At 52.0% G+C, this 6,699-nt stretch overlaps 1 pseudogene; it reads left to right on the top strand.

The window, feature by feature from the left end:
* On the top strand, positions 1-112 carry LOC144676145 (U2 spliceosomal RNA; annotated as a pseudogene; the record flags this gene model as incomplete).
* Between the last annotated feature and the right edge of the window lie 6,587 nt (positions 113-6,699).

The raw sequence follows: 6,699 nt of genomic DNA, 5'->3' as shown, positions 1-6,699 counted from the left end.
GGGACCATATATTAAATTGATTTTTGGAGCAGGGAGATGGAATAGGGGCTTGCTCCGTCCACTCCACGCATCGACCCGGTATTGCAGTATCTCTGGGAACGGTGCACCCTCCCCTTTCCAGGGGATTTTCAATGCTAAAAATAGTTTTCTTACAAACATCTGCTTTCTTTACTTCTCAACATGTACATGTTCCAAAATCCAACTTTCTTTGGAAAAACTCAGCAAGTCTGGCAGCATCGGCGGAGAAGAAATCAGTCAACGTTTCGAGCCCTCATGGCCCTTCAGCAGAACTGAAGCATAGTTTCAACAAGGGAGAAATATAAATTGGTTTAAGGTGGGTGGGGGGGAAGAGACACATTGAGGGTGTGGTGTGAGCAGATAATCAAAAGATGTCAGAGACAAAAGGGTCAAAGAGGTGTTGAAGGTGGTGGTCTTTGTCTGAGAAAAGTGCTAATTAAGAATGCAAGACAGGATATTCAAAGTACAGCTCTAGTGGGGGTGGGGTGGAAAGACTAAAGGTCTTTAGTCTTTCCACCCCACCCCCACTAGAGCTGTACTTTGAATATCCTGTCTTGCATTCTTAATTAGCACTTTTCTCAGACAAAGACCACCACCTTCAACACCTCTTTGACCCTTTTGTCTCTGACATCTTTTGATTATCTGCTCACACCACACCCTCAATGTGTCTCTTCCCCCCCCACCCACCTTAAACCAATTTATATTTCTCCCTTGTTGAAACTATGCTTCAGTTCTGCTGAAGGGCCATGAGGGCTCGAAACGTTGACTGGTTTCTTCTCCGCCGATGCTGCCAGACTTGCTGAGTTTTTCCAGGTAATTCTGTTTTTATTTTGTTTTGGATTTCCAGCATCCGCAGTAGCTTTTAGCTTTTTGTTTTTATCCAACTTTCTTTCTTTCTCTCTCTCTCTCTCTCTCTCACTCACTCACCCGCAGCAGCTACACACAAAAAACACGCACGCTCACCCAACACTCACAGACAGCACTCTCATCTCACAAACACTCTACCTCACTTATACAAAAACAGCTTTCACTTGCAAATACACCTCTCAAACACTCTCTCAGCTGCACCTTTCGCCTCACAACATTTTAAACCAGCTCTCTGCTGCCGCTGCCGCTGCTGCTGCTGACACAGCAACAATCAAAACTCACACCTCAAAGCTCACACACTTTACACAGCTACTCCGAAACCTCTACATCCACATTCACACAATCCTTACATTGCACAAGGAGCCCATTCCGCCCGTCGTGCCTGCACCAGCTCTCCCGGTGAACATTTCACCTCGTGCCTTTCTCCTGCCTTCTCCACGTAACCCGGCACATGCTTTCTTTTCAAATAATCATCTCATTCCCTCTTCAATTGAACCTGCCTCCGCCGCGCTATCAGGTGGTGCATTCCAGACCCTGACCGCTCGCTGCTCCTATCGCTTTTGCTTCTTTTGCCAGTTACTTTAAACCTGTGCCCTCTCCTTCTCGATCCTTGCCCCGGTGCAAACAGTTTCTCCCTATCTACTCTCTCCAGACCCCTCATGATTTTCAATACCTCTATCAAGTCTCCTCTCAGACTTCTTTTCCCCAAGGAATACAGTCCCAACTTCTCCAATCTTACTTCATAACTCAACTTCCTCGCCCCTGGAACCAAACTCGTAAACCTCTTCTGCACTCTCTCCAATGCCTCCACTACCTTCCTAAAATGCAAGTCAAAATGCAATCCCTCAGAGTCGGCATGGCTTTACGAAGAGTAAATCGTGTTTGACTAATTTGCTAGAGTTCTTTGAAGATGTGACAAGCAAAGTGGATAACGGGGATCCTGTAGATGTAGTATGTCTGGACTTCCAGAAGGCATTTGATAAGGTGCCGCACAAAAGATTAATACACAAGATAAGATCACACGCAGCTAAGGGTAATATATTAGCTTGGATAGAGGATTGGCTAACCAACAGAAAGCAGAGAGTCAAGATAAATGGGTCTTTTGTGGATGCCAAGCTGTAACTAGTGGGGTGCCACAGGGTTCGGTCCTCGGGCCCCAACTATTTACTTGGATTCAGGAGTAGAAGGTACTATAGCTAAATTTGCAGATGACACCAAAATAGGTGGGAAAGTAAGTTGCAATGAAGAAATAAGAAATTTACAAATGGATATGGACAGGTTAGGTGAACGGGCCAAAATTTGGCAGATGGAGTTTAACTAAGTTAAATAAGTTTAATAAGTGTGCGGTTATCCATTTTGGTCAGAAGAATAAAAAGGCGACTTATTATTCAAATGGAGAGAAACTTCAGAAATGCTTCAGCACAGAGGGATCTGGGTATCCTCGCGCACGAATCGCTGAAAGCTAGTATGCAGGTACAGCAGGTAACAAGGAAGGCAAATGGAATCGCTTCTCGGCCTTTTGGCTAAGATCAAGTGTTGCAGGGGCGACACCATGGTCCTACCAAGGCAAGGTCGGGATGGAAGGGCTATAACCAATCGCAATCGAAATCCATACCGTGGGTTACCTATCACCGTCCGAGTCACGGTGAACCACAGCGAAGGAGGATCACCTATGGATCGGGGCTTCTTCACCAGGAGGATCCTGTTGAAGGCGTGCGGCTTCCAAGCTACGGAGATCTTCACCCTGCACGACTCCCGCAAAGGTGGTTATTTCGACGTGACGTTCAAGCAAGTGGCAGACTGCGTCCGGCTCCTGAGGGTGTTCGAGGAGAAGAGAGACCTGCCGGAGATGAAGATCCTGACAGCGGAGCCGCACTTTTCTCTGCCGTTGCAACGGGAACGTGAGGTGATGGTGCATGTGTACAACCCCTTCGTCCCTGTCGCCGACGTGGTCACCTTCCTCACCAGGTACTTCGATAAGGTGGGGAGCGGCACCGAGATTCGAGACGACTTGGGGATCTGGACAGGCAAACGCCTGTTTAAGGTCACGCTAAAGACCGATGGTAAGGGAGCCATTTTCCACCCTCCTTCCAGTTTCGCTATCGGGGGAAACCGTGGCTACCTGGTCTACGCTGGGCAACCCAAGCATTGTCGCTCATGCGGCAAGGCTGGCCATGTGGCGGCCAACTGCAGCGCCTCCCTCTGCAAGATCTGCAAACAGGAAGGGCACCAGACAAAAGACTGCAAACAGGCCAAGTGCTGCAACCTGTGTGGCGAGGCAAGTCACCTCTACAGGACCTGCCCCAAACGCTGCCGTACTTACGCACAGGCAGCCAAAGCCGACCACGGGGAAGCAGAAGAAATGTTCCGTGTCACTCCAACCACCAAGGCCCCCAGGGAGCTCAACGGGACAAAGGAGGACACAGAGAGAGACAAGGTGGAGAAAGAGATTGAGGCAACAGAGAGCCAATCAACAGCACTACCCCCTGAACCTTCGAGTCCTCAGGACAGCGAATCAATGGAGGAGGAGGCAGCAGTGGAAAAGCAGCAGGGGGAGTGGCGGACGGTGCAGAAGAAGAAAAGTAAGAGGGAGCGAAGAAGAAGCAAAGGCGTTTCCCAGAGAAGCGGCAAGAGGCGTCTCCCATCCGACACGGATGACAAGGGCAGCAGCTCTTCGGATGAGGAAGTGCCAGAGCGGCACCGACAGAAGAGGCGGCAAAGCTCCAGGGCGTTGGAGGACGAGACACCCGAGCTCCAGAAAATTGGAGACAACAAGGAGACCAGCGCACCCCAACTTGGCCTGCAACCTGAGGAGGCCAGTGCACCACAGCCCCTGGAATCTGGGAGCAGTGAGGCAATCATCGCACCCCAGCTCCAGGAAGCCGGGAACAGCAACCCCCCAGAGGGGGTGAGTTTTGGAGAAGCTTCTCCAGCAAAGGTCATCTCAAAATCCGCTCACTACGTGAACCTCCAGATGCCACTGGAGCAGAACACGGCCAAGGAGATCTACCTCAGCCCATCCAAAGTGAAGGAATTTGAGCTCACTACGGGTATGAAGGAGCAGACTAAAGGTCTGGGACTCTCAGAGACAGTGGGTTTGGTAGGAGAATAAATGCTTTAATATGGGTTTAAAGATTGTATCCATAAATGTGCGTAGCATTAAATCTACTACGCGATGTGTTGCGACCTTGGACTACCTAGCCAAGGTCAAAGCTGACCTGTTGTTTCTGCAGGAGTGTGCGATACCGCACCTCAGCTCCTACAGGCAATGGTCACGATGGTGGTCCCACGGGCCATCGATCTGGTCGGGCGGAAACGACTCTCGTTCCTCCGGCCTGGGTATTCTGCTGCGGGGAGGCAACTTCACCGTCTCCGAGGTCAAGGAGGTGGTGGGCGGGCGACTCCTGGTAGCAGACGTAATGTACAAGAACGCTCCACTCCGGTTAATTAACGTGTACGGCCCGGCACAAGGGGCTGAGCGGCTGGAGGTTTTTCAGCAGCTCCCACTGCTGCTGGCGACCTCCAGGCCGGTCATTCTGGGCGGGGACTTCAACTGCATCATCGATGCGGCTGGACGATCCGGCAGGGCCGGAAGCAGATTGGACGCTACGTCCAGATCCCTGATGGAAACAGTTAAGGATGCCAAGCTGCACGACGTCTTCAGCAACCCTGCAGACGGAGCGCAGCGTAGATACACCTGGTCGCGGCCAGACGGGTCCATTCGTTCCAGGATAGACTTCCTGTTTGTGTCCCGTGCATTCACAGTCAGATCCACCGAGGTCAAGCCGGTGTTCTTCTCTGACCACTGCCTCCTACTGGCGGACTGCCACTTGGAGGAAGACCTGAGGGTGGGCAGGGGGGCATGGAAGCTAAATGTGCAACTGCTGACCCCAGAGAACATTGAGGAGCTCAAGAGGGATTACAAAGGTTGGAGAACCGTGAAACCCCTCTTTGAGTCCCTGACACACTGGTGGGAAGTGATCAAGGGAAGCATCAAGAGGTTTTTCATCCTCAAAGGCACCCAGAAAGCTAGAAAGGAACAGAGGGAAATGTCCCGACTCCAGGAAAAGATGCAGAATCTGCTGCGGCTGCAGTCGATGGGGGTCGATGTCAAGGAGGAGCTCCAAGAGGTGAAGGGCCAGCAAGCCTCGCACTTTGCCTCGGAGGCCTCCAAGATCATCTTCCGTTCCAGAGTCCGCTCCGTGGAGCAGGATGAGACGTGCTCACGTTTCTTCTTCCAAAAGGTACACAGAGAGCGCTCTGTGATCAGCAGCCTGAAGGAAGAAGACGGCTCAGTAAAGTCATCACGGTCCGACATTCTGAGGATCAGCAAATCCTTTTATGCCGGACTGTATGACGTGAAGCCCACGGACAGCACGGCCTCCCAGTCCTTCCTGTCCTCTATCACGGAGGTCCTAGACCACAGTACGCGGGAGAGCCTAGACAAACCGCTAACTCCTGACGAACTGACTAAGGCCCTCGAGTCCTTCGAGAAGAGTAAAACCCCCGGAAGCGACGGCCTGCCGGCGGAGTTGTATTCGGCTCTGTGGGACTTGATCGGCCCAGACCTGCTAGAAGTGTACGAGAGTATGCTCCTGGCCGGCAGCATGTCAGAATCCATGAGGAAAGGCATCATCACCCTCATCTACAAGCACAAGGGGGAAAGGGAGGAAATTAGAAATTGGCGACCCATTTCACTGTTGAATATGGACTATAAGATTCTGTCCAAGGTCATCGCCAACCGGGTCAAATCCGCTCTGGAATTGGTGATTCACCCTGACCAGACCTGCTCTGTGCCAGGCAGGAAGATCTCTGACAGCCTGGCGCTGCTCGGGGATACGATTGCCTATGTACAGGACAGGGGTGTGGATACCTGCCTCATCAGCTTGGATCAGGAGAAGGCCTTTGACAGAATATCGCACACCTACATGGGGGATGTGCTCTCCAAAATGGGGTTTGGGGAGGGAATTCGAAATTGGATCCAACTGCTCTACACTAACATCAGTAGCGCAGTCTCAATCAATGGGTGGGAAACAGATAGCTTTCCGATTAAATCTGGAGTCAGGCAGGGCTGCCCTCTCTCGCCTGTCCTTTTTGTGTGCTGCATAGAACCCTTTGCCGAGTCCATCAGGAAGGATCCGGGCATAAGAGGAGTGACGATCCCAGGCAGTGGAGGCACTCAGGTAAAAGCCTCCCTGTACATGGACGACGTCGTCGTCTTCTGCTCGGATCCGCTGTCGGTGCGCAGACTGATGCACGTCTGCGACCAGTTCGAACTGGCCTCGGGAGCCAAGGTAAATCGTGGGAAGAGCGAGGCCATGTTCTTTGGGAAGTGGGCTGACCGATCCTTTGTCCCCTTCACTGTCAGGGCTGACGGCCTGAAGGTGCTGGGGATATGGTTCGGAGGGACCGGGGCATGCGTTAGAAACTGGAAGGAGCGAGTGGCTATGGTGAAAAGGAAACTGGGCATGTGGGAGCGACGCTCCCTCTCCATTGCGGGTAAGAACCTGGTCATCAGGTGTGAGGTACTCTCGCTGTTGCTGTACGTGGCGCAGGTCTGGCCCATTCCACACTCCTGCGCGATGGCGATCACTCGAGCCATCTTCCGCTTTATCTGGAGGTCGAAAATGGATCGTGTCTGCAGGGATGCGATGTACAAGCCTCTAGATAAAGGGGGAAAAAACGTGCCCAACATCGCCCTCATACTGATGGCCACCTTTGTGTGCGGCTGCATCAAGCGGTGCGTAGACCCTCAGTACGCAAACACCAAGTGTCACTACGTGCTGAGGTTCTACCTGTCCCCGGTGTTGCGAA

This window comes from Cetorhinus maximus, unplaced genomic scaffold, assembly GCF_964194155.1.
Source record: "Cetorhinus maximus unplaced genomic scaffold, sCetMax3.hap1.1 HAP1_SCAFFOLD_1388, whole genome shotgun sequence".
In the NCBI taxonomy this organism is placed as follows: domain Eukaryota; kingdom Metazoa; phylum Chordata; class Chondrichthyes; order Lamniformes; family Cetorhinidae; genus Cetorhinus; species Cetorhinus maximus.
The sequence above is the reverse complement of the archived record's forward strand: the minus strand, read 5'-3'. Positions and strand labels throughout refer to the sequence as shown.